Source organism: Rattus norvegicus, chromosome 5, assembly GCF_036323735.1.
Source record: "Rattus norvegicus strain BN/NHsdMcwi chromosome 5, GRCr8, whole genome shotgun sequence".
NCBI classification, from domain to species: domain Eukaryota; kingdom Metazoa; phylum Chordata; class Mammalia; order Rodentia; family Muridae; genus Rattus; species Rattus norvegicus.
Genome location: NC_086023.1, coordinates 158019334 through 158045124, shown reverse-complemented (window position 1 = coordinate 158045124; position 25791 = coordinate 158019334). Strand labels below are relative to the sequence as shown.

Below are 25791 nucleotides of genomic sequence, written 5' to 3'. Positions count from 1 at the left end.
AACACTTTGATTTCTGTGGGAGGACATCAAAGAGCATATGGACTGTGTCTCGTGGTGTCTTATTATGTCTATTCTAAGTAGGGTGTTCCTCTGTAATTTCTGCCACAACAGAGAACACTTACACACACACACACACCAGTTCTATTATGCCCCCTGCACTAAACCTGCCTTTACCCTGGCGCGTGGCTTTGATTTTGGTCAGTGTCTACCCACTATCTGTTCTTGAGCCTTCCTGAAGGGACACTTGGGAGGGAGCCAGCATTTACTTCTGGTTTCTTTCCCTCAGTGTGAGGCCTTTACAGATTTGTCATTTGTGGGCTGGTGAAGTGGTTCAAGGGTACAGCTGCTGTCACGCAAGCCTGATGACCTGAGTTCAAGGCCAGCCCAGGTTATATGATTCTGTTGTAACATCCCCAAACAAACAAACAAACAAACAAAAGCCAAAGCATCTTTTCTAGTGACCTCCCTATGTGGACTGCTTAGAACTGGCTGACATGTCTGCTTAGAACATGTCGCAGTCAAGCCAGAGTCAAGCTTGCAAAGGTGGCATCTGGGGACCTTAGGGAGTCATTTTCTGGTAACTTTGGACTTTGGTGTGGCGTTGAAGTTCCTTACCAATGAGAATGGGTCTCCAGCAACCAGAAGCCTGTGGTGGTACAATAACCAGTCAGGCTCTGCACCGGTTATCTGTCTGTCTGTCTGTCTGTCTGTCTGTCTGTCTATCATCTATCTCTCTATCAATTTATCTATCATCTATCATGTATTATCTATCTATCATGTATTATCTGTCTGTCTATCTATCTATCTATCATGTATTATCTGTCTATTTACCTATCTATTCATTTATCTACCTATCCATCTATTCGTCATTGGTCTAAAATTTTCTGCTTTACCAGGGTGGAGAGATAGCTCAATGGTTAGGAACACTTGCTGCTCTTGTAGCAGGTCTGGGTTCAGATCCCGGTACCCACATCACGGGGCTTACAACTATCTGACACTTAATCTAGGTATCTATATCTGACCCTATCCATCCATCTATCTATCTATCTATCTATCTATCTATCTATCTATCTATCTATCTATCTATCTATCATCTATCTATCTATGTATCTATGAATCAATCAATCATTTAATTATTAATCATCAATTTCTCACAAACTAGTTACCTGAGAAGAAGAACCTTGAATTGAGGAACTTGCATTTTCAACCACTGACTGATGATTGCTGTGGCGGGGGGCAGTTTACTGTAGGTGGTGCCACCCTTGGGCAGGTGGTTCCATAAGAAATCAGGCTGAGCAAGCCAGTGAGCAGCGCCCTCCGTGGCCTTGGCTTCAGTTCCTGCCTTCCGGTTCTGGCCTTGACTTCCTTAGAGGATGGACTGTAACCTACAAGCCAAATAAACCCATTTCTTCCCAAGTTGCTTTTGGTTCTGGTTTTCATCACAGCAGCAGAAGGAAAACCAGAATAGGCTCTCAACTTGTAGTTGGCAAGGTGAGAGTACTGTGAGACACAGCCTGCAGAGAGAGGAGGCGAGGCCAAGGCACAACCTGTGGACACTGGAGGTGAGATGCTGCACTTGGTCCTGACAAGCAACCCTGAGTCCCTTAAGGCCCAGAGCAGGTAGGTGATGGGTGGATAGAGGTCTCTCCAGCACTCACTGAGAGCGAATGACACTCTCACTTCCAGCCAGTGAGTCAGCTGATAAGGAAGGCCTTGTCTGTGGCCACAGGGCAGTGAGGACTACAGATCATACTCAAGTGTAATGGTTCTGAGCTGCTGATGGAACTTGGTGTCCAGGGTTTGCCTCCTTCCCATCATGATCTGGGCTCCATCCCTCACACTGCAAAAACAGTTTTAAAAATGGGGCTGCTTGCTGAATTCTGATGAGAATTGAATTTATACCGTGGTAAAGTATAAACTCACAAGAAAAGCACTGGGGTTACCTGGGATTGAATGGAAGCCTGGAACAGGGAGAGGGGACACCTGTTGGACACACTTGAAATGCCTCCTGAGTCGCAAGTGGCCTGAGTCTGGCTCTTTGAAAGTTCCTTCCTCCTGGCCTTAGACTCCCTTCCTCTGTTAAGAATGTCACCACTGTCCCAGCAGCGGAGCGCGGTGTAGCGCATGCGCAGTGAAACACTATGCCTAGGGCATCCCACAATCCCTTGCTTTCCCTTGCCCTCTCTAGACTCAACTTTTCTCAGTTGTGTGGTGCTGATTACACCTGAGGACTCAAGAGGAAACAGGCAGAAGGGCAAGAGACTCTGTTCCTCCGTGTGGGCAGAATTCCAGGGTACATGGGGAATGTTATCTGGTGGAGCTTGTGGAGAGGGGTGCAGGCAGGAACGGGCTTAGGGAGTTGAGATCTGACAGTCGGGTGGCCCAGCTGGAGTGGTTCGCCACTTGCTCAGCTGGTCAGCTGAATCTTGGACTTGACCATGGCCCCCAATCAATGAGGCTGTTGGCGTCATGATGGGATCCACGTAAGTGAAGGGTCAGGGAGACGGATGTTTTGGGCTACACAGCGTGCTGTCTGTTCCCCTATGCCATGTTCTCTTGCCGAAAGGGCATAGGCATATAGTGAGTGCAGGAGCCCTGCCTAACCCGAAAAGCTCTGTGGACAAAAGGCAGCCCTTCCCTGCCAAGGTCAAGGTGTGCAGGTGGGGGAGGAGGCAGTGGGAATACACAAGCACACAGAGGACTTCCGGGGCTTTGAGCTCACTGGGTCCCTGGAGAGCAGTTGGTAGCTGAGCCTTGGAGAATTGCAAGGTTCCGGGTTGGTCGCTAATCTCCAGAAGAGGGGTTCCTGGACCCTTGAGGGTTTCAGAATCTCTAGACATCCAAGCCTTTGCTGGAAAACAGCCTGGCATTTGCATAGAACCCACCCACATCCTCACACAAAGGCTGACTCTGCTTGAGATGGCTTGCAATAGCCGAACCCAGTCCAGGGTGACTGTCACAGGGGCTATTCATTCCACAGCCCAGGGATCAGTGACAGAAACAAAAGTCTGAGTGTTCAGTAAGGATGGGTTTGTTGCTGTTGCTTGTTTGTTTGTTTTTAATCAGTGGGTTTTTTTTTTTTTGGTTCCATTTTGTATTTTCGAGACAAGGTCTGACCACAGGAGATGACCTTGAACTCTTAGTCCTCCTGCCTCTGCCTCCCAAGGGCTGGGATTACAGACATGCATCGGTACACCTACTGTGTGCAGTCCAGGGGCTTGAATTTAAGACGAGAGCTTTCAACCAACCAAAGCACACCCCCAGAACTGCTCTTTGTGTTTTGAAGCGTGGACAGCCTCTGCTGGGAAGCTTAGAGCTGGTCCCAAATCTGACTCCAGTCACCACTGTGGACTTTCAGCCTGTCAGCTGGTTTCCTGACCTGGGGACTCTGAAGACACTGGGATGCTTGGATGATGAAGCCTGCATCACGACATAGGAGTTCCCTGTAAATCTCCCTCTAAGCAGAGGCTAATGCAGTGAGCACCAGGTTCCTTGTCAGATGTGTCTCAGAAATAAGGTAGAAAGCAGTCAGAGAAGACAGCCAACATTGCCTTTTGCCATGCACACGCATAATATGCGTCCATGTGCAAACATGCTCACACCCACCCACACACATGCATCCATGTACACACATGTTCACACTCACAGACACATCCACGTGCACACATGCTCATGCATGCATCCATGTGCACACATGTTCACACTTACACATCCATGTATTTAAATGCACACATGCTCACACCCACTCACACACATGCTTCTACATGCACACATGCTCATGCATGCATCCATGTACACACATGTTCACATAGACACATGCATCCATGTACACACATGTTCACACTCACAGACACATGCATCCATGTACACACATATTCACACTCACAGACACATACATCCATATGCACACATGCTCACACCCACACCCACATATGCATCCACATGCACACATGCTCACACTTTCACAAATAACATGACTCACCTCGGCAAGAACAGTTAGCCAGAAGCAGAACTACGGAAGCCAAAAGCAAGGTTAGTTTTCCAGAACTATGGTGGACTTTGACAGGTCAGCTCTGTGCTCCTGTTTTGTCACGTGTTTCTGCCTACATGTTCCAAGGCCTACATGGTTCTCCATCATGGAGTCAGTTGTGCTAGGGTCTGAGGTGCCTGCTCACAGACAAGCAGACAGCGCACACACACACACACACACACACACACACACACTCCAATCCCCCCCAAAGAAAGCAAAATGGCCTTGGATTAACCATTTTCTGTTTGTTTTGCGGTGCTGGGGAAGGAACCAGTGTCTTGCACAAGGCTGGCCAAAGCTTCACCACTAAGCCCTATTCCAAGTGCTCGATGCAGTGTGTAGGTGACACACGAAAACTCCACGGCACTGAGGGACGGTGGATTCAGCTCGTGGTGATTTCTAGGAGTTCCCGCTTCCCTATTCCAAGAGAAATTTCCTTTAAGAAACTGGGCTTCCTGGGTAGACAGGGAGTCAAAGGAAGGGAATTTGCAGTCTCTATAATTGCAACTCCGGAGCTCTGCCTGCAGAGAGCGCTGTGGGTTGCAAGAGTCAAGGTAATTGGGCAACCTACAGACCTCCTTCAGCTCCCTCACCCAGGGTTCTCTCACAGAAGGGCGGCGAGGGTGATAGCTTTTAGCACCCTTCAGCCTATCCCTGCTGTGGACTGCCCCTGGAGAGATGCCTAGGGTAACCGACAGGGAAGATTCTGTTAAGTTTCGTAGGTGGAGTTTGTAGTGTTTCCCCACGTGGTTCCAGAAACGTCTTTCTCCACGCCCAGACTGTGTGTCTTCAATAGGGTCTTCACGCTGGCTGTTGGCCGCACTTACTTGTGGAAGAGATTCTTTCTTGAGCTTCCCCCAGTGAGAGTCTTGAGGAAGGGTATGCTATGGTGGACTCTTCCTGGGCACCTGCAGGAAAATGTCTTTCTAAGGTCTGTTTGTCACCTCCTGGGGGGTTGTTTCCATGTTTACTCTGGTCCTGCAATTGCGGTGTGTGTGTGTGTGTGTGTGTGTGTGTGTGTGTGTGTGTGTGTGTGTGTGTGATTTTTCTGAGAGTTCCTTTTAGTTATGCTGCTTAGTGGCTGTGCTTGTATCTGCAAGCATGGCTTGTGTGGATAACCTCAGTGCTTGCTCTGTGGAGGTATCAAGAATTTAAGGTCACCCTCAGCTCCATAGTGGATTTGACCTTGTCTCAAAACACCCAGAGCCAAATTCCCAAAGCAACAGCACCTACCACTAACCACCTACCAAAACCGACCCTGCCATGTCCTCAGCGGGAATCCTTCTGTGGGTGGCTCATCCTTTCTACAGTTAGCTCAGTATCCTCGGTAAAGAGCTTTCCAGGCGGTGGCGTGTGGGATGACGTCACAGGTGAGGCAGGCACAAGTAGAAGGAGGCCTGTCATTGGACGAGAAGGAAGGATGGGCGGGAGAAAAGTTTGAAGGAAGAGGAGGAGACTGGAACGGAAAGGAGGAAGAGACAGGAGGGACAGGGAGGGAAGCCGTGGCAGGACAATATGGCAGGTGACGTTAAGATTCCACGCTGTAAGGGCTGGAGAGATGGCTCAGCGGTTAAGAGCACTGACTGCTCTTCCAGAGGTCCTGAGTTCAAACCACAGCAACCACATGGTGGCTCACAACCATCTGTAATGGGATCTGATGCCCTCTTCTGGTGTGTCTGAAGACAGCGACAGTGTACTTATATATAATAAATCTAAAAAAAAAAAAAATCATTAAAAAAAAAAAGATTCCACGCTGTACTTTACAGTTTGTTACGAATGTTTTTTAAGGGATGGATGCGTATTGGGCTTTGTATGTTTAGGTGGGCAATTATATCTTACCAATTGGGCCAAAGGTTATTGTGTCGTGTGTTCTTTCATGTAGTGATTTAAGTGTAAGAAAGTGTGCGGCGGCTGGTCTGGGTCGCCACAGAGTTGGAATGTGTGTTTCTGGCATGGAAACCTGCCTTGGGAACTAAATAGGTAGAGAGATGGCTGCCAGGCTAAGAGAGAGGCCCTTGGCAGTGTGATATGGGATGGAGCAGAGCGGGTGAGACACTCTGCTGACTGAGACTTAAGATACCTAGCAGATACTGTCTGCTCTTCCAGAGGTCCTGAGTTCAATTCCCAGCAACCACATGGTGGCTCACAACCATCTGTAATAAGATCTGGTGCCCTCTTCTGGCCTGCAAGCGTACGTGTATACATAATAAATAATTTTAAAAAAGAAAAAAAAAGATACCTAGCAGATATCTTGGGGCACTGAGGTGCCAGACCTAGTAGGGGATAAAAGGCAGCAATTTTATTTTTTATATTTTTACAACAACAGTGGTGTGGCTCTCCCTTCTGGAAGGACGATGTCTTAGTTTGGCAGCCATAGTTGTTTATGTTGATCTTCCAAGTCTGAACTGTCAGAGGCCCCCTGGCCTGCACAGCCCCAAGTGACAACTCTGTGATGTGTTGCATTTCTGTCCCTCTTAGGTACACCCGTTCCGGGGCATCAGGTCCCTCAAATGGGGGAGGGCACTGAAGAGAAGAGAGATGTCGGAACGGGAGGGTCTGTGTTTTCCCGACAGGTAGGATTCTGTGTGCGTTGTCGGCTGTGGGAGGGAGAGGAGAGATAACCGTGTGCTGTTCTTTAGAAGAGGAGCTTCTCAGTCTAGTGGCCCTGGGAATGCAAGGGGGGCACCATCTCATACCTTCGTGCGGCTTCCCCTTGAGGAGTGCAGTCTTAGGGTGGTGGTGGGCTCTAGGCTCCTTGTCTGGTCCTTTAATAGTCACCTCTGCTGGGCCCCAGCCAATCCAGGGCCAGAGCTGTGGTACCGCAGCGAGCCAAATTGCCGTGATTAGCTGATAAAAATCCCATCTGTGGGGGAATTTACGAGCATTATTACTGTCTATAAAACCGACCGGAGGAGAAGGATGGATCTGAAGGCTGAGAACCCTGGTGCTTAGCTGGGTAGCAATGCCTTCTATATCAGGTCACAGGGTCCCTGCTGGTGCCTGGGCCCAGGAGGTAGCTGAGGAGGGAGGGGGCAGCTATCTGGAACTTTGCATACTGCAGGGGCTTAGTGAGTGAATGTGTCTATGTTCTTGGTTTTCCCTCCCTTCTTCTGGGGACTAAGCCAGGCCACTGCATGGAGGCGAAGTGACAGTCTTAGCTGCAGGCTGCTGTCCTTGTGGCCTTTGTGTGTGCCATGACTGTCAGAACCTCTACAGCTTTCTGTACGAAGCATCCATCCCTAGAGGACCACGAGGGAGGGTCAGGCAGGAGGCCAGGGCCTTGCTCTGCTCCGAGCCCCTGTCTCTGTCCTGCGCTCAGCTGACTGGATCTGCTGCCATCACACCTGGGGACAGAGGTTGCACCCCAGAGAGGTTGGAGAGGCACCTCTGAAGCCCCTTTCTTCCTGATGCATCTTGGAAGGATGTGGTTTGAAAAGCCTGCTCTCCCTGCCCCCTCCCCAACCCAACCCCCAGACCATGCTGTGTGTAGCTGAGGCAAACGTGGCAACTGGGGCAGGACTGATGGGAGATACCCTTGTTGGAGTACCCAGCAGACTTCTGGAGTCGGGTGGAGATGAAATGAGCCAACCTCACACGGCCCCTTTGTCCTCACGCTGTGAGGGAGGCCCTGTGTCCTTCAGGTCTGTGGTCCCTTAGTGACACAAGTCTCTGTGGAAGGTAGTTATGGAGGAAGGATCTAGTCTCAGGGATCCAGCTTTAAGGCTATTTGGAGCTCCAGGGTCTCAGTTTCCCTCCTTGTCAGTGCAGAGGATAAGGCTAGCTTGCAGGGTTCCGGTAATAGTTAAAGGAGCTTACATCGAGTGTGTGTGTGTGTGTGTGTGTGTGTGTGTGTGTGTATGTGTGTGTGTGTTTGTGTGTGTATATGTGTGTATGTGTGTGTATGTGTGTGTGTTTGTGTGTATGTGTGTGTATGTGTCTGTGTGTGTGTTTGTGTGTGTATTTGTGTGTGTGTGTGTGTTTGTGTGTGTATTTGTGTGTGTGTATGTGTGTGTGTTTGTGTGTGTGTATGTGTGTGTGTTTCTGTGTGTTTGTGTGTGTATGTGTGTGTGTTTGTGTGTCTGTATGTGTGTGTTTGTGTGTGTATATGTGTCTGTATGTGTGTGTTTGTGTGTGTATATGTGTGTGTATGTGTGTGTATATGTGTGTGTGTTTGTGTGTATGTGTCTGTGTGTGTGTGTTTGTGTGTATGTGTGTATGTGTCTGTGTGTATGTGTGTGTGTATGTGTGTGTGTTTGTGTGTGTATGTGTGTGTATTTGTGTGTGTATATGTGTGTGTGTTTGTGTGTGTGTTTGTGTGTGTATGTGTGTGTGTTTGTGTGTGTTTGTGTGTATGTGTGTGTATGTGTCTGTGTGTGTTTGTGTGTGTGTAGGTGTGTGTGTTTGTGTGTGTATGTGTGTGTATTTGTGTGTGTATATGTGTGTGTTTGTGTGTGTATGTGTGTTTGTGTGTGTGTGTGTGTGTGTGTGTGTGTGTGTATGTCCCAACTCAAGCAAGACTCTACTGGCTGTTGAGGACCAAGGCCTGCTTTTCTGGGTTGAGAGCCTTGTTGAGGAGAGGTGTCAAGGTAGTGAGCCCGGCTTCTGGAACATTCACGAAAAGGCCAGGCTGCTGGGGCAAGCAGAGTCAAGGCAGCTTCTGTTCCCATGAGCCTTCACTAGGCCAGTGGTTTCCGGTTCAGAGCCAGGTGGCGCAAAGTGTCACTGTCTGGTGTGTGGAGGGATGTGGCCGCTTGTGCTGGACTGGGTGCTGACCCAGAGAAGTGGACACGGGCAGCCACTTCACAGCCTGGTTTATGGGGAGACACAGCAAATGTTCAAACCAGGCTGCTATGAGTGAAGTATTGGGGTGACCTCGGGAGAGCTTCCCGAGTCACACTGGTGGTGAAATTTCTGAGGGTGTTAGTTAAGTTTCTCATTGTCTGCGGTGCAGCCCATCGTGACAAGGGAGGCATGGTCACAGGAGCATGAAGTGGCTGGTCATGCTATATCCACGGATAGGAAGGAGAGAGAGAGAGAGAGAGAGAGAGAGAGAGAGAGAGAGAGAGAGAGAGAGAGGGATGCTGTTTCTCAGATCGCTTTCTCTGTTTTATTCGGTAGTCTAGGCCTCCAGTTCACAGGATGGAGCCCCCCACGTCTAGTTTCCTCAGTCTAGAAAAGCCCTCACGGACAAACCCATGTCCTATCAAGTTGACAATCAGTGTTAACTGTGACATTGAGAAGGAAGATGGTGCAGGATGTGGGTGACCTGGGTGTGAGCCTATCTGCAGGCTCCCCATGATAGCCTAGGGGCTATGCAAGTATAGGTCTTGTGCTGACCCTAGGGTCTGAGGAGTCTGGAGTGTTTAGATGTCACACCACGGACATAGTTGCCCTAGGAGGTTAGACAGTCATTGCTATCATCTCTTAGCCCAGACAGACGTTCTGTCCCCAGGGGAATTGGGGACGCGGAGGGATCCTGTAGTGGGGGTGGATGCTGCTGCCCTCTGGTGAGCTGAGGCCAGAGAAACTGCTGAGGACTCTTAAAGCCCCATCCCCCATAGAGACTGGCTCCGATGCCCAGAGTGCCGGGCTGAGGATGGCCCTGATGCTCACAGTGCTGGGCTGAGAAACCCCATCCAAAGCACTTGATGGCTGTCAGTAAATGTGAGAGTCTGTGTTAGGTGGGGGTGGTTTCACGTTGACTGGGAGAACTTCCTATTGGACCAAGTGACTACCATGGTCCTATTGGAGTAAATGATTACTTTGAGGGCTTCCTATTGGACCAGATGATTACTGTGAGGGCTTCCTGTTGGACCAGATGATTACTGTGAGAGCTTCCTGTTGAAGCATCTGACCACTGTTCTCTGAGGTCAGGAATGTTACCAGAGCTGGTCTGACTTCCAACCCATGGACCCACGGAAGTAGGGCACTGTGAGTATAGTGGCCTGTAGGTTCAATCCCCCTAGGACTCTTCCCCAGGGTCCCATCCTGAGATCTAGTGCAGTCCAGTCCTTCCTCTCTGGACTCCCATCTGCTGTCTGCCATCCTCCAGCCCTGCTTGGGATGCAGGCCCGTGTGTTTGATCTTTTGGGCTCACCAGTGCTATGCTAATGTCCAGTGGGAGATCTGGGGGAGAATCCAGGCCTTACTGTGCTAGGTAGATGATCAACCACTGAGCCCACCCCTTCCCTTCTTGGTTGTAGTTTTCATCTTTTAAGACAACCCTGCTAAGTTACTCAGGCTGCCTGCGACAGTTAATAGAGACACAACAACACCTACAACACAACAAGACCTACAATCACCCAGGGGAACATACTTCTGGCCATGTGTGAAGTAATTTCTAACTGAAGGTAAATGGAGGCAGAAAGACAAGTTTGGATGGCATCATTTCATGGGGTTCTGGGGAGTCAAAAGGAGAGAGCCAGCTGAGCACCAGTATTTGTTTCTCTGCTTCCCGAGTGCATGTGCCACGTGACCATACCAACTGCCTCACACTGCTGTCACCAAGCTGTTCCTACAATGACGGACTGTGCACCCTCAAACTGTGACCCAGAACAAATCTTCCTTACTCACGTTGCTTCTGCAGGTGTTTTGTTACAACTGTAAGAAAAGGAACCATACAGTGATCTTGGACTCACTTGTCACCCAGGCTAGCCTTGAACACACAACCTTCCTGCCTCAGACTTCCACACAGCTGAGTTGTAGGCCTCCTGGGTTACCAAGCCACACTGAACTTGGGTTCTCACAGCTGAATGTGCCTTTAAAAAAAGAATTATTTATTTTATGTATATGAATACTATAACTGTCTTCAGACACACCAGAAGAGGGCATCAGATCCCATTACAGATGTTTGTGAATCACCTTGTGGTTGCTGGGAATTGAACTCAGGACCTCTGGAAGAGCAGCCAGTGTTCTTAACCACTGAGCCATCTCTCCAGCCCTATGAACCTCTCTTTAAAGGTTTCCCCAGGCTGCCTGCACACTGAGGAAGTCATGTGGAGTCCTGCTGAGGACCTGCAGTGCCTTCCTCCCTCTGCTCTGTTCTCCTACAGGGAGAACACGGCCTCTCTGCTCACACTCCACACCCTTGCCCCACACGGTGGTCCTTGACCTAGCACCCTGTGCCAGGTGGAGACTGGCTAGATGTCAGATGGTAAGTTTCCCTGGGAGAAGCCATCATGTGTGGACTTCCGTGTTGGTGACAGTGGCCCTGAGCAGCAGGACTGCCAAGCTGAGGACCATTCTGGGTCATAGCCAGTGATTTGTGACATGCCTGACTCTATGCTGTGAGGGAAGGGGAGGACAGCGCCCTGACACTGGGGCTCTAAGTCTATCTAGTAGTAGTACTAATAGTACTCAGGTACTCAGCTTTTCGTGTAGCTGGTTGTCTCTGCATGACAGATTGACACCCCTCCGGACACAGTGTGTTCCGGGCCTTGAGTTGCTCATTTCTTCCAAACTTCCTTAGCTGCTGAGGGGCTCCTACCTCCCTCACCTTACAATGGAGGAGGTCATATTTGAGGGGTCACCAGGCTGACGTCACAGTCTGGATGTGACAACACTGGGGTTGGTACCCACGGAGCCATCTCCCTGTCACTTCCCTGACCCTTCCTCGATCACAGGAAACAGACAGCCTTTCTCTGTGAGGTAAAAGGACAGAGCTGGTCTGAAAAGCAAGCACCTTTTAGTCATGGGTGCGTTGGCCTTGTGGGGCGGTACAGTGTCTAGTGGGGTGTGAGCAACCCTTTGGTTTGCCCTTGCAGGATGTTCTAGGAGTTGGTGGTCAATGTATTAGGCTCTGGGCCAGATAGTCCCTCAGTGTCTTATCTTTGAGGTCCAAGTCCTCCCCAACCTTGTCTTTTCTGAGTCCGGGAAAGGATGACAATACCCCTATGGGCAGCAGGGGCAAGCCCCCCACATCTCGGGACTTTCCTGCCTCCCGTGAAGTGCAGGTGGCAGGGTTGAGAGAAATTCATCCATGCTGTCTTGCTTGCTGGTGGCAGCTGATGGTGCATGGGTGACCTTGGGGAGGGGACACAGCAGGCCTTAAGCGGGCAGCTTGTTCTCTGTTGATCACCTACTGTGTAAGCCCATGCTCTGCTGAACACCTACTGTGTGTCAGGCTCTGGCAGGTCATTCTGTTCACAGTGGTTTTTTTTTTTTTTTTTTTTTTTTTTACCAGGACTTGCTTCTTGTCCTCCAAACCTCTGTACTGGCCTGAGAGCTGTCACCCAGAGCAGGGATGGGCATCTGTGTTCTGTTACAAGCTCCCCAGCAGAGGCTGGGTGTGGGGTAGGTATCACAGTTCTCGGCGGTCACTGGACAGCAGCTGGGGCTCCACGGTGGGCACGCAGGATGGGTGTGACTGAGCTGCCAGGTCAGTGTAAGAGGAGCTCACAGGGGTGTTGGATTCCTCATGTCCCTTTGGGAGCGGAAGCTGAGCTCTGCCTAAAGCCCCTGAGCTGTACCTTGGACATTTTTACAAAGAGTGCCAGGCATGGGGGTCTCCCTTTACGTTGCAGCATTGAGAGGTACACCGGGCACTGAGTGGGGTGTGGGAGCCTGGGGAGAGTGGCTTGATTTGTTCTGTTCCCCGATTCTTGACTCCAAGCAAGCTTTTCTGGCCCAGTTTCTGGGCCTCCACACATGAGCTGTCCGATGCTGGAGCCAGCCACTGCAGCCAGTGTGGGCTATTGAAGGTGGGGGGAGTTGGAATGCCCCTCAGACACCATGGTGGCCATGTTCCTGCCCACTAGGCTTCCTGTTGTTTGACTCCACGGTGCCCGACTTCCCCACTCCAGTATTGGTACCATTTGGCCATGTCTGGGCGAGGCTGAGGTTCCCTAAGATCTTCTCACTCCCGGGGAGGGACACACCCCTCTCTAGAGCAGCCAAGTCACGCAGTCCGCCTTCTGCTGTGTAATGACTATAATTTCTTCCACGTGACCTGGGCTTTGAATGATACTGTGACCAAAATGCAAGGAGCTGTGACAGTCTGGGCCTTTGTAATTGACACTTCAATACACAGGCACCACCTCCAAAGGGAGCTGGGGTGCTGGGCAGTGGGAGTTGGGGAGGTTTGGGGGGCCGGGGCACCACCTCTGATCCCAGCTGTGTGGCTTTGTGACTGAGTCGTACACAACAGTGACTCCTGGCTGTGACTGTGGCTCACCCTGCAGCTGCCAAAGCTGTGTCTTGTTTCTGGTCATTTTGCTAACTCTGTTGCCTGGGGCTGGGCTCAGGCTGGGCTCTGATATCATCAACAGAGATGAGGTGCTCCCTCAAGGTCAGAGTGAGCGACAGGGACAGGGACAGACACACCCAGCTCTTGATTCCATTTCACACACTTCATTGTTAGCTGGTGTCCCTGTCATAGGCACCAGAGTGCAGAGAGAGGGAACAGAATAATGGGGCTGGTGGGGCATCCAGGTTGGCTCTGGGGACCAGGCCGAGAGCAGTTTCATGGGAACTGCTCAGAAAACCAGTGTTTTTACAGCCTCGTGGCTTTGATAAACACCCCCAACAAGAGCATCTTTTTTTTTTTTTTTTTTTTTTTTTTTTTGGTTCTTTTTTTTCGGAGCTGGGGACTGAACCCAGGGCTTTGCGCTTCCTAGGCAAGCGCTCTACCACTGAGCTAAATCCCCAACCCCAACAAGAGCATCTTAAGAGAGAAAGTGTTCATTTGCTTCACGGATTTGGGGTGTAGTCCATCATGGCAGAGAAGTCGCAGCAGCAGGGGCGTAATGTGGTTGATCACGTGGCATCCACAGTAAAGAAGCATAGATCTGTGAATGCATGCAAGTGGAGTGCTCAACTTGCTTTCTCCATTTTGTACAGCCCAGAGCTCTTGCCTAGAGGATAGGTCTGCCCACAGAGCCCTTGCCTAGGGGATGGGTCCACCCACAGTGAAGATGTGTCTTCCCACATATTTAATGTAACTTAGGTAATTCCCCACAGACACCCCCAGAGCCCACCTCCTAGGTGATGGCTCCCTGTCATGGGCTTAGCATCTCTAGGAGCTTGGGACTCAGTTCTGGGCAAGTCAGACCCAGTTCTTGCCCCCACAGGACTTCCATTTAGCTGGGGAGGACAAACCCTCGACAGCCCTGCAGCCTGTGTGGAGAGCACTCTGTGGATAGAGAGTGTGAGGGATGTGGGCATGGAAGGAGGTGGTGTTGGCTAGAACACTCAGATACCATTCAATACAGAGAAATGGGATGGGCAAGCCACAAGGGCATTGCAGGGTTCTGGGTTCGTGGCCTCCATCACTTCTCCTATGGTGGAATGTGCCAGGTATGGACGCGGCAGAGTCCAGTGGTCATCAGAATGATAAGGGGAGGGATGTGAGTGAGGAGAGGGGATTCTATCTAACCTCCACAGGGGCGGGGGCGGGGCAGCCTCTGTGGGTGGGGAGAAAGCAGGGTCCTCGGCTGGGGCTTTTGTAGGGCAGAAGATGTGACTCCGCCCACCCGTGCAGACTAGGGCAGGTCAGAGGGCCTCCTGGCAGCTGAGCCTCTTCTCTTTCAGGACTGCTGATGCTGCGCCCTGTTTTCTGAGCTCCCGGGGAGAGGGTTTGGCCTGTTCTGTTCCGTACATTGTGTCACTCCGCGGGGTATCGTCTCTGCCTCTCGTCACCTGTGACTTCTGGGGTGATGAATGGAGAGGCGCACAGATTTTCTCCCTGTTTTATTCTTATTTTTGGCATCTGCAGAAATACCTGCCGTAATCGGCTCAATTACGCCTCATTGTTCCCATCAGTTATTTGTTTTGAATGAGATGCGACACCCCCAGTTGGCTGCTCAGCTTGCGTCTTGTCAACTCGGGGCTGGGGCCTCAGCAGCTGCAGGATCTCTGCAGGGAGCAGTGGCTTTTTTCCAGCCCCGCCCCTGGCCATATTGTAGGCAGATGTCAGGGAGATTGGGTGTCTGGGTGGGATGGGGAATGGGAGGTGCGGGTTGTGGGTCCCAAAGTTTCTACATTCTCCATTACTCTGGTCGAGTCAGTCTCGAAAGTCTGGCTTGAGTGGATCCCCCGAGGTTAGCTTGACATGCCAGGAGCACCAGCCCCAAAGGCTCGATCTTGAGAGAATCGATGCTGTTCCAGGGGAGGAGTCCTGATCGCGCATTGGCCTCGTGGTGGGGGTGGAGCCCTGGCTCAGGGCCTCATGTTCTGAAGTCCTGTGCATGAGGGAGGGAGGTGACAATCACTACTGGACAGGTCAGTCTCAGCATCCAAGGTAACAGGGATAAGGGGCTGGGCTTGTAAGGCCCACGTTCCCAGAGAGACTCCAAGATGACTGGGCAGCCTCTGGCCCTGCAGAGTGCTAAGTGACCAGATGGAGCACTGAGGAGCAGAGCTATGTTCCTCTGAGAGACTGAAGTGGCTGGATCCCCAAGTGAGGAAAAGGTCCTGAGTCTGGAGAGGTCAGGAACACACTGGAGGCTGGGGGTCCTTGAATCAAGAAGGAGCAGAATATGGGATGGAGTGCTTGGGAGGCTCTCAGAGAGTGGCGTGTCTGCCTTGAGAAGCCTGAAGGTGAGCAAAGCCAGATTGGGGGCGTGCTGTGATGTGCTATTTTGGTGAGCACCCACTATGTGCCTGATGCCATACTAAGTGCTTCACGATAGCTGATTTCATCTTTATAGTCATTCCACCAGGGAGATGCTTCCGTTGCCTCTGCCATCCAGATGATGAGTCAGGCAGAGAGTCAGGCAGAGCGGCAGGCCGCAAAGCAACCTGTAGTAGCGAAAAGATGGGACCCCCAAGTCTGGTCTTCATTTTCCTTTCATCTGGGTCCTGAGTCCTCAGCTGAGGAGACGAGGGCAGCCTGATGGCAATGGCCTTTGCTTCTCTGAAGTTCTGCACAGTACCAGGCAGGCGTGATGCGTAGGTTAGGCTAAGTTGGCAGCGGCGAGGATTAAAGGCAGACCGTGGAAGATGGAGGTAATTTGGTGGGCACGTCAGGTGTATGAGGAGGTGCTGAGGATACTCTCTCCCTGGCACTGCATACCTTTTCCCTTTCTGGCCTGCCCTCCCCGAAAAGAGCTGAAGCAAAACTGACAAAATAGGAGTCAGCAGAAAAAAAATCTAATTTTCACCTTGGACACGTTTGTGTCTGACTGATATTCACCCAGCCTCTAGGCCTTCCTTCTAGACAGCCCTATGCCGAGTCCTGCCCTGGGTGTCTGAAAACCTCTGTGGGGAAACATGTCACATCCAAGACAGAACGTCTCCAGATGTTGCAAGTCCAGAGTTCTCATGCCTGAACCCTAGGAAGGCTCAGGTGTGACAAGGGTCAGGCATGGGATGTGGGGATGCTGGCCTAGTGGGCTGGGCACAGTGACAGGGCCAGCCTCTGCTTGGGCCAGCACCTGCTTTTACAGAAAGTTCCTTGCTGAGTTTGAGCCCGGGAACCTATGGAGACAGAGGATCCCTGGGGCTGGCTAGCTGGCTAGTTAGTCCAGTGGGTGAGCTCAGGGCTCAGTCGGAGACTGTCTAAAGAGGTAAGGCGGAAGCTAGAGACATGGTTCAGTGGTTAGAGCACTGGCTGCTCTCCCAGAGGACCCAAGTTCAATTCCCAGCACCCACACGGTGGCTCACAACCATCCTTAACTCCAGTTCCTGGGTAGCTGGTCTCCTTTTTAGATAAGCAAATGGGGTGCACTGACATGCACGCAGGAAAACATCCATATATGTGAAATGGATATAAATTGGAGAGAGAGGACCCCTGATACCACATGCCTGAGCACGCGTGTGCATGTGCACCTATAGACACCAACACCTGCACATGCCTGTACCCCACCCCCATCCCCTGTCACACATACCCCCATACCCACCCCTCCCAATGAACTAACCCTTCCACCCTCACAGAGTATTTGGAAGAAGTGTCTGGCCACTAACAGTTTAAGTCCCCAGACTCAAACTGGCCTAAGGTTCTTCTAGTTCGCAATGTCTGGACGCGAGTCTGTAGGTGAGATGGGTCCACACTTGATATTCGTATAAGTGTAATCAAACATTTGCCTTCTGGGTACATTGATTGGTATTTATCGATGAGGCCCGTGTTTTAATGCCATGCACCCACACTCAATGTTAATAAAGAGCGGGGTGGAAGCTCTTAGCCGAGCCTTAATCAAGGATTAGGAATCTGCGTGCCTCGGTCTCTCCTGCCGGATTACTTTTATCTTCCAAAGTCTACCTTTAATCCTTCCTGCTGCAGACATAGCCTAGTCTTGTTTCTATGGCAACAGAGCATGATCCACTTGTGTCTTCTATGCAGAGAGGGAAGCGAGGAGAAGGCACGGCCATAATGTTTTCATAACTTGCTAGCCATCCCAGGGTCCTTCAGTTTTAAACCAGCATTAATCATGGTCCCCCAAAGTCCCACTGAAACCGGAGCAGGGTTTAGTGATGGTTCTGAAGTTGCCGTTCTCTTACTTGTCCACTCTGGGGGGCGCTGTGGGTGCATTTCTTTAGTATCTAGAGCACATTGGGTTTACAGGCCCTAAACAAGGTCTGGTGGCCTTGGAGTCGGATCTAGAGGTCATCGTGGCCCGTGAAGGTTATGAGCAGATTTCTAAGACGACAAAGTGTTCAGTGAAGACCAGCTCTCCCACCCAAGATGCCTGTGGGCTGTTTCCTGGGAACTCTTCAGCTTGGCTGCTATAACTTGCAGCAACCTTAGCCGATATGTCAATGAGTGGGCGTGGCTGTGTGCCAATAAATCTTTATTTATAGATGCTGGGATCTGAATCTCGTCTCCATTTCATATGTCACCAGATCTGTCTTTTTCTGTTCCTTTTCTAGCTATTTGTAACTGCCGAGTGACTGCTGGCTCTCGGGCTGTGCGGGTGCAGGCAGGGCGTGGATTCACCCAGGCGTGAGAGTCCTTTCCTGTGACTCCAGGCCTCTACTTTCTAGTGTGTTCTGTTCATCCAGAGGATGGGATGAAGGCTGTGAAATACTCGACCCAGAAACCCGGGGCTTGTATGCAGGAGACGCACCTGGGCAGGGGACTTGGGTATGGCCTGGTGTCTGAAGGGTTTCCTTCCCTCTCAAACTGAGTGACAGAAATCTTGGCAGAGGCCTGGGGTAGCTGGAGACTCTAGCTGAACGGGCTGTCACTGAGGCTATGAGCATTGAATGAGCATACTGGAGAGAGGCAGTGCAAGGGCTGCTTTCTGACTGGGGACTGGGGAAGGCATGGTCTCCTCCCTGGGTCTGCAGTACATGGCCCAGTCATGGCTGAAGGGTTGGCTTCCTGTTCTCCATGATCTTTTTTCTTATTCTTGGAGGAATTCACCTCTGCCTGGCATCTCCTGAAGTCCAGGGATGTGTGCCGGCCATGTTATCCCACACTGCAGCTGAGGCTGATGCTGAGCTGGGCCTGGCTTAGGGAGCGGCTTCGGTTTGGGGGATACCTCACTGCCATTCAGATCTCAGCGCTGGGGTCTGAGGATGTGGCTCAGTCAGTAGAGTGCTTGTCTAGCATGCATAAAGTCATGGGTTCAATCCCCAGCATTGGATATTCTAGGCATAGTGGACCGTGGTAAATCCCAGGACTTGGGAGGCAGAGACAGGAAGATCAGAAGTTCGACATCACCTCCATTTACATATGGAGTTTGAGACTAGCCTGGGCTATGAGAGACCCTGCCCTACACACACACACACACACACACACACACACACACACACACACACACACACACACACACACACACACACAGAGCAGATCCTTGATCCTTACCCTGTTATCAGTGCTTCTGTGACTTGACCCAAGTCACTGGCCTCTCTGAAGCCTTGTTCTTCCCATCTATGGACTCGAGCTACCTGACCCAGTGTCATCTGGGAAAGGAGGATTTGAGGGTGGAGCTCAGCCTGCTCAATCCTTGGGTCAGGTGAGGCAGGGGGACACCAGGCAGGGAAGTCTGTTTGCTGTTCCCAGAGTTGGGGGTAACCTGTTTTCTGGCAAACATGGGTGCTGCCCTCTGTCCCTTAGCCAGGTAGAGTGGCAGGAGGCAGGGGCTGAAATATCACAGTCCAGAGTTGTCACCCTGCCTCCCCGATTCACAGGGAACCCTGTATCCCCACCCAGTGGCAGCCTATGAGGAGTTTACAACTGTGGGTAACCGACTTGGGGGGAATCTTAGGGTCCCATTTGGGGGCCTGGGAACAGTGGTATTCATTGATGTCCCAGCTTGCTGGAGTCTCCACTATCTGGCCATTGGCCATCGAGTCCCATGTGCTCTAGGACGTGTGTGTGGTCTTCTAAGACCACAGAACGATGGACTAAGAACCTATTTCCTTCTACAACAGAGCCCACGACAGGGCCACTGCCTGGGTAATGAGGTCTTACATGTGGCTCCCCTCCTTGGAGCAAAAGAGGAAAAAAGAGAAGGAAATAGGATCGCCTGGAATTTATTAGTCTAATTACATTTTCCTAATACGGTTGACCCCCGCTCACAGGGGTGCGCTTATCAAAGCTGCCATCGTGCCAGCATTATTGGAGTTTTAATAAGAGTCAATTGGTTATTGTCCTTGCTGCGTGGGGCACTGCAGACCTAAGCCTGCAGCCCCCGGGGAAGGCAGGGTGCGTGCTGGCTTTGCGGAAATATTATTTACATTAATAACACGGATTAGAGTCTTGGTTTATGCGGTCGTGGGAGGCAGAACCTCTCTTTGTTCAGGAGGGCGCTCCGGTAGCCCTGTGCTGAAGTCGGGACTGCATCTCTAGGTGTTTCCTGCCCCTCAACCTGCCTTGCTGTGTGAGCCTAGGCATGGTGCCCACTTCTCTGGTTTCTTCTGAATCAAAATGAGAGGGCCACAGGTGTGGTGACCTTGTGATGGCCGTGGGGTGAGGCTGCTCAGAGTCGGGGTGTGAGGAGAGATGAGGCTTCAGCAACAACCGGCTCCAGGCAGGGGTTAATAACTCCGCTTCCTTCTTGGGTATACTCTTAAGTAGGCAGATCGAGTTCTGGGGTTCCTTCCCAGTTACTTTATGAAAGTGGGGGAGGGGCAGACTGGCCTCAAGAAGAAGAGGTGAGGCTGTAATGACTTCTCTGACCTTGTGTGAACTATGTGGCCTTGGGCAGTATCCTCTTTCATAAACATTTTACTTACTAATATTGGTATGTGAGTGCACATGTGGAGGTCAGAGGACAACTTTCAGGAGTCTCTATTATGAACCCCGAGTTGGGTAAGGACCTAGGGCCGGGCAGGATAGGGAAGCTACCTGTGCAGCTTTGGGCAAGTTCTTCCCCACTCCAGGCCCATTTTCCTTCTCTGTGCAAGCAGAGGGAGGGAGGGGGAGGTCTAGGGGTCCTTTCTGCTGTGTTTGTGGAAATGGGCAAAGTGTTGTATCTGACTGGCCAGAGCCTGGCAGGGGTAGAAGGATCCAGAGTCTGGAGAGCTGTGGATGGGGGCTGGTGTACAAGGTGGCGAGAGGACAGTTCAGGAACTGAGAGGGGCTGAGGACCTGCTGACCTGTGCAGGGCATGCTGGGCTGGGAGGTGGACCAGGAGCTTCCAGGTTGGGCTCCATCCCTGGCTGGTCTCTGCCTCTCTAGTCCCTCCTCCCAGCTGAGGGAGCGAGCCATTGGCTCCTGGTTCTGCCCTTGTGATGGCGCTCTGTTGTGTGCAGCCTTTCTGATCTCTCCCTTGAACTTGTTTAGAGGCAAGCCGACATCACTCTCTGCCATCTGGTTCCTTCCCCATCTTCTGGGTTTAGTGTCCGCCTCCCCACTTATATCATGGGAGTTGGTCTTTGTGGCCAGAGCTTCCTTCATGTGACCCTTAAAAGAGGTGATGGTTGCTATTGGCTGGACAGCTATCCTCGGCTCTCGTAATAAGATATTGAGCACAGCCTGCAGGATCTTGGGACTCTACAAGATGGCTCCAGGGGTCAGAGTGGCTTTGATCAGGGGCCCAGCCTGATCAAGGGCACGGGGCTGAAAGCTGCAGTGTGTGAAATAGCAACTGACCTTTAATGAAGTGTTAGTTCAGAAAGGTCCCATCTGCTCATATGAGATGGAACAATCCAGAAAGGTCCTCATTGGCCCATCTAGAGCTGTGGTGGTTGCATGCATGTAGGTAAGGGGATTGTACCCCAGCCCATGAGTCCAGACAACTGACCGGCCTCAGCATGCACAGACATTTCAGTGAAGCCATGGTCCAGGATGGAATCTGGTCCTTCCTCTAGACAGCTACCCTGCAGCCTGGTCTCTTCGCTGTGGCATGTGGGCAGGGTTGGAGTGGGGGAGGCGGTGTCTCTTGGGTTCTGGTGAGATTATTTTAAGACCTTGTAAAAACAAATTAGAATTTCAAACCATCCAACCCTCTTGAAAGCAGACTGGGGGGTGTGTTAGGAGTAATTTAATTTTTGCTTTGTTTTCTTAATAGAGCGTGGGAGGGAAGAGAGAACAATGGAGGCTCAGGGCTTGGGCAGTGCTGTCAGCCCTGAGTTACTGTTAGAGATGGACAGCGTTAGTCAATGGGGTGGGAGTGGGGAGACCTACCCAACTTGGGACACACTGAGACTCCAGGGCCGGGATGACAGTTTCAGGGTGCAGAGAAGAGGGGTCTGGAGAGTGGGCTGCCCATGAAGGAACCTGAAGGAACAGAAGACATGGGGCAGGGAGTTAGGCTTCTCAGGGGTCATAGGCTCCTCTAAGTCTGACTTTTCCAGGTGCTGGAGAGAAGGCAAGGAAGTCAAGAGTACACGCAAAGCCTGAGGAACAGAGTTCAGATCTCAGCACCCGATTGAAGCTGGGAGTGGTCTCCCCAAACGCCTGAACCCCGAGCCTGAGGAAAGTGGAGACCAGAGGACTGCTGGGGCTTGCTGGCTGTGCCAGCCTAGGGGATAAAACATGAACTCCAGTTTCAGTGAGAGACCCTGCCTCAAAGTAACAAGGCAGAGAGCGATCGAGGATGCCCAGTGCCCTCCTCTGGCCTTAGGGAATGTCCCCTTTCAGGTTGTGGGAAGGCTGCACAGATACCAACTCCTTCATTAGGTAAACACCTGTTCTCTCCCATTTCACAGGATAAAAGACCGAGGTTGGGAGCACTAGGATGTCTCTAGTATTGTGCTTTGTTTCTCTATGACTGCTCGAGAGGGTTGTGAGAGATGAGGGTGTGTGTATATGTGTGTGTGTGTGTGTGTGTGTGTGTGTGTGTGTGTGTCCTCTTAAACATGTCAATCATAGTGAGTTTATTTAGTTTTGAGTCGGCCCTCATGTAACCCACTCTGGCCTCAAACTCACTGTGTAGCTGAGGATGACTTGACCTTTTAATCCTCCTGCCTCGGCCTTTTGAGTGCTGGGATTCCTGGTGTGTGCCACCACACCTGATTGTGCAGTAGGACTGAACTAAGGGCTTGGTGCACGCTTGGCCAGCACTCTGTCAGCTGAGCGCCCCAGCGAGAAGTCTAATAAGTCAAACCATGGAGGCAGGAGTCCTGTGTTCAAAGCGCTCTCTTCAGGGTTGGCAGATGTGAATCCTGGGGCTCCTGCGGCTCTCCCAGCCACTTGGAGGGTCTAGGGATGGGCTGAAGTGGACGTGAGGACCATGCTGGGTAGAGATGGAGACTTTCCTGCAAGGGGTTTGACATCCTGAGATTTGAGCACCTGGAGGAGGAGCCAGGAACCATCCTCTGTGGATACTGGGGCCAAATACAAACAAGGGGCCATTTTAATATTCCTGTGTCTATCTCAGTGGGTTACATAGTGTGAAATGGCACACCGACACAGCGAGTCTGGTGTACTCCTTCTATTTACTTCATTATGTGTGTGTGTGTGTGAGAGAGAGAGACAGATAGAGACAGAGACACAGAGACACAGAGACAGGGCAGAGTGTGAGCAGGTGTTGGGGTGATGTATTCATGCCTATGCCCAAGCCCAGGACGTGCGGAGCTCAGAGGACAACTTTGTGGTGTAGGTTTTCCCCTTCCACCATTATGTAGGTTCTCAGGAGTGAGCTCCTAGCCATCAGGCTTCCATGGCGAGCACTTTTACCCCTTAAGCTGTCTTGCCAACCGTAGTATACATTTTTCACAACCGTATAGTATTTCAGAGTGTGGTTGTACTGAAATTAAACTGAAGGTTTCTGTACCAATTGACATTCATTTTATCTCCCCCACCCTACCTCTGCTTTAAACTACAGAAACAGGATAAAGATTAACCTCCTAGCACACATGTATCCTCCTTGCACACATACATTCTCCTTGCACACGTTCTCCTTGTACAATACATTCTCCTTGCACACATGTATCCTCCTTGCACACATACATTCTCCTTGCACACATGCATTCTTCTTGCACATACATATCCTCTTTGCACACACATATCTACCTTGTGCACACTTATCTTCTTTGCACACACATCTACCGTGTGCACACATATCCTCCTTGCACACACCCCCTTATACACACATCCTCTTTGCGCACACATGTTCTCCTTGTGTACACACATCCTCCTTGCACACAACCCCCTTGCACACACATCTTTCTTGTACACACATATCCTCCTTGCACATACACCATCCTTGCACACACACATCCTCCTCACACAATCCTCCTTGCACACACACATCCTCCTTGCACACACATACCCCTTGCACACACATATCCTCCTCGCACAAACATCTTCCTTGCACATATACATCCTTCTTGCATACATATATCCTCCTCACACAGATGCATCCTCCTTGCACACACACATCCTCCTTGTATACACACATCCTCCTTGCACACACACATCCTCCTTGCTCACACATATTCTCCTTGTTTACACACATCCTCCTTGTACACATCCACTTGCACACACATCTTTCTTGTATACACATATCTTCCTTGCACATATACCGTCATTGCACACACATCCTTCTTGCACACGCATATCCTCCTTGCACATACGCATCCTTAGGTACCAGTCACTTATTTCTCTGGGGATAATAGAGGAGTTGAGTTGTTGGGTCAAGGGTTTGTGTATTTTAATTTTAATTAATACCTACTGTCAGCTTGATTTCCCCCGAGGACAGGGCTCTCACCTTTGCCTGAGTAATTAGAGAATCTGCTTCCCAGTCTCTAGCTGCTGGCAAGTGATCCTATTGGTGGGCAGAGGATCTAAAGTGAGGCCCCCTCATTACTTTAATTTGCATTTCCCTGAGCATCACCCTGCATGGCTTGTCCTCTGAAGGCTGGTGGTTCACTCTCATTACTGTCTCTGCTGTTCTGAGCTTCTTTCTCCATGGGGTCATTTGTCCCTTCTCGCCCTCCCTACCCACTCTCTCCCCAGCACAGACATTAACCCCCTTCTTGCTTTCTGCCCAGAAGTTAGGTAGCCCAGGCAATGAGCTCCCTGCTAACTTGTTCATGCACCCTTGGCTGTACACAGTTCTGGCCCATTGTGTGGTCGAAGGCCCTATCTCTTCCATTGTTGGAGAGCCCTGTGTTAGCTGAGGACTGACTTAACTCTTCATTTTCTAGAACTCAGGGAAGGCCCTGGGATAAACACTGCAGTTTGGGGTACACCGGGGGCTCCTCAATCAGCCTGGCTCTCTTGGGTTCTTACAGCTGGCCCGGTCATCTCAGATGGTCAGGATTGCAAGGTTCGGGTGGGACTAGGAGTTAGGAGCTGGTGGTCAGGGTGGATCACAAACCTCACAGAGCGGGCGGAGGGACCCATACCCCTCAGAGTCTTCAAACCTCCAGGAGGGCCCCCGTCTGTCCTGGGTAGTCCTGTCTATACACTGAACTCAGGGGGATGGTTTATGTCCTTCAAACCTTAGGCTTGAGCTGAGGCTGCAGGAGCGAGGGCCAAGTGTGCCAGGTGTGTGTGTGCTGGGGCAGGTCCTGGCAGAGAGACCTACAGGATGGTGGCTGGTAACCTGTCCCAACATGGCCACAGGAAGAGGTGGGATGGGGGAGGTGGGGAGGTATACTACCTTGCCGCATGGGCCAGACATGATGCCCCACCCCTGTTTGTGCTCTGAGGTGGGACACCATGGCCCTCTGAGATTTGTAGGGGCGTCCGGGGCTCCTGGGTTCTCTTGGCTGAGTGTTGAGGATGGGGTGTTTTTGTTCCCAGGGGTGTGTGCAGAATCAGACCCAAGAGTCTATTTCAGTCCCGCCCCTCCCCCAAGGCATATTTCTGTTCTCTTGATGAGGCGCACCTTGTGAGGGAGGCGGCTCACTCCTGATTACCAACAGATACATACGCAACATGCACGTGGGGACGTGGCTCTTGGGATGAGCTGCTCTCACCCTGGTCTCCTCCCCTCCAGTACCCGCAGCCAGATGAGCAAGTGTGGGGTTGAACCAAGATGTCCGGGGAGAACCAGAGAAAGGCGTGGCTTCTGGGGACGCTGAACCTCAGGGGCTCTGACTCTGCCCCTTCCTTGGAAAATCCCTTCTCATCACCAGACCCCTGTTTTCTTTTAATAAAAACAGCTTACACTCTATAGCTATTTTGTCTGCTTATCTTTCCTATGGTGCCCTCTAGAATGTAGATATCGTAAGAGCTGGGACCAGAGGTCCTGTCTCTGCACCGCTTCAGCAATCCACTGTGGCATCCAGCATGGCGTTGGTCGGTGCTGCCTGTCTAGCGTCATGGGATAAAGGATATGAGGCAATTTTCCTATGTTGTTTGTTTTTATCCCCTCTAGTAGATGTTAATATCTATGTTTTTAGGCAGGAAATTTGGGTTCAGAGAGGTGGGCAGTTTGTCCCAGGTCACACAGCTCTTTGGCGTTGGGGGTGGGGAGAGGAGCTGA

The 25791-nt window shown here is 51.1% G+C and overlaps 1 long non-coding RNA gene across 2 annotated transcripts; it reads left to right on the top strand.

Annotated features, from left to right (window-relative positions):
• The first annotated feature begins 2154 nt into the window (after positions 1-2154).
• LOC120103019 (uncharacterized) lies at positions 2155-25478 on the top strand. 2 transcript variants are annotated; one of them, XR_005505066.2, is made up of 4 exons: positions 2155-2293; positions 6509-6603; positions 12213-12322; positions 25303-25478. It is a non-coding gene; the product is annotated as an uncharacterized LOC120103019 (long non-coding RNA). The 2 variants fall into 2 exon arrangements; XR_005505065.2 differs by lacking the exon at positions 25303-25478 and adding an exon at positions 21710-22087.
• Positions 25479-25791: the final 313 nt, after the last annotated feature.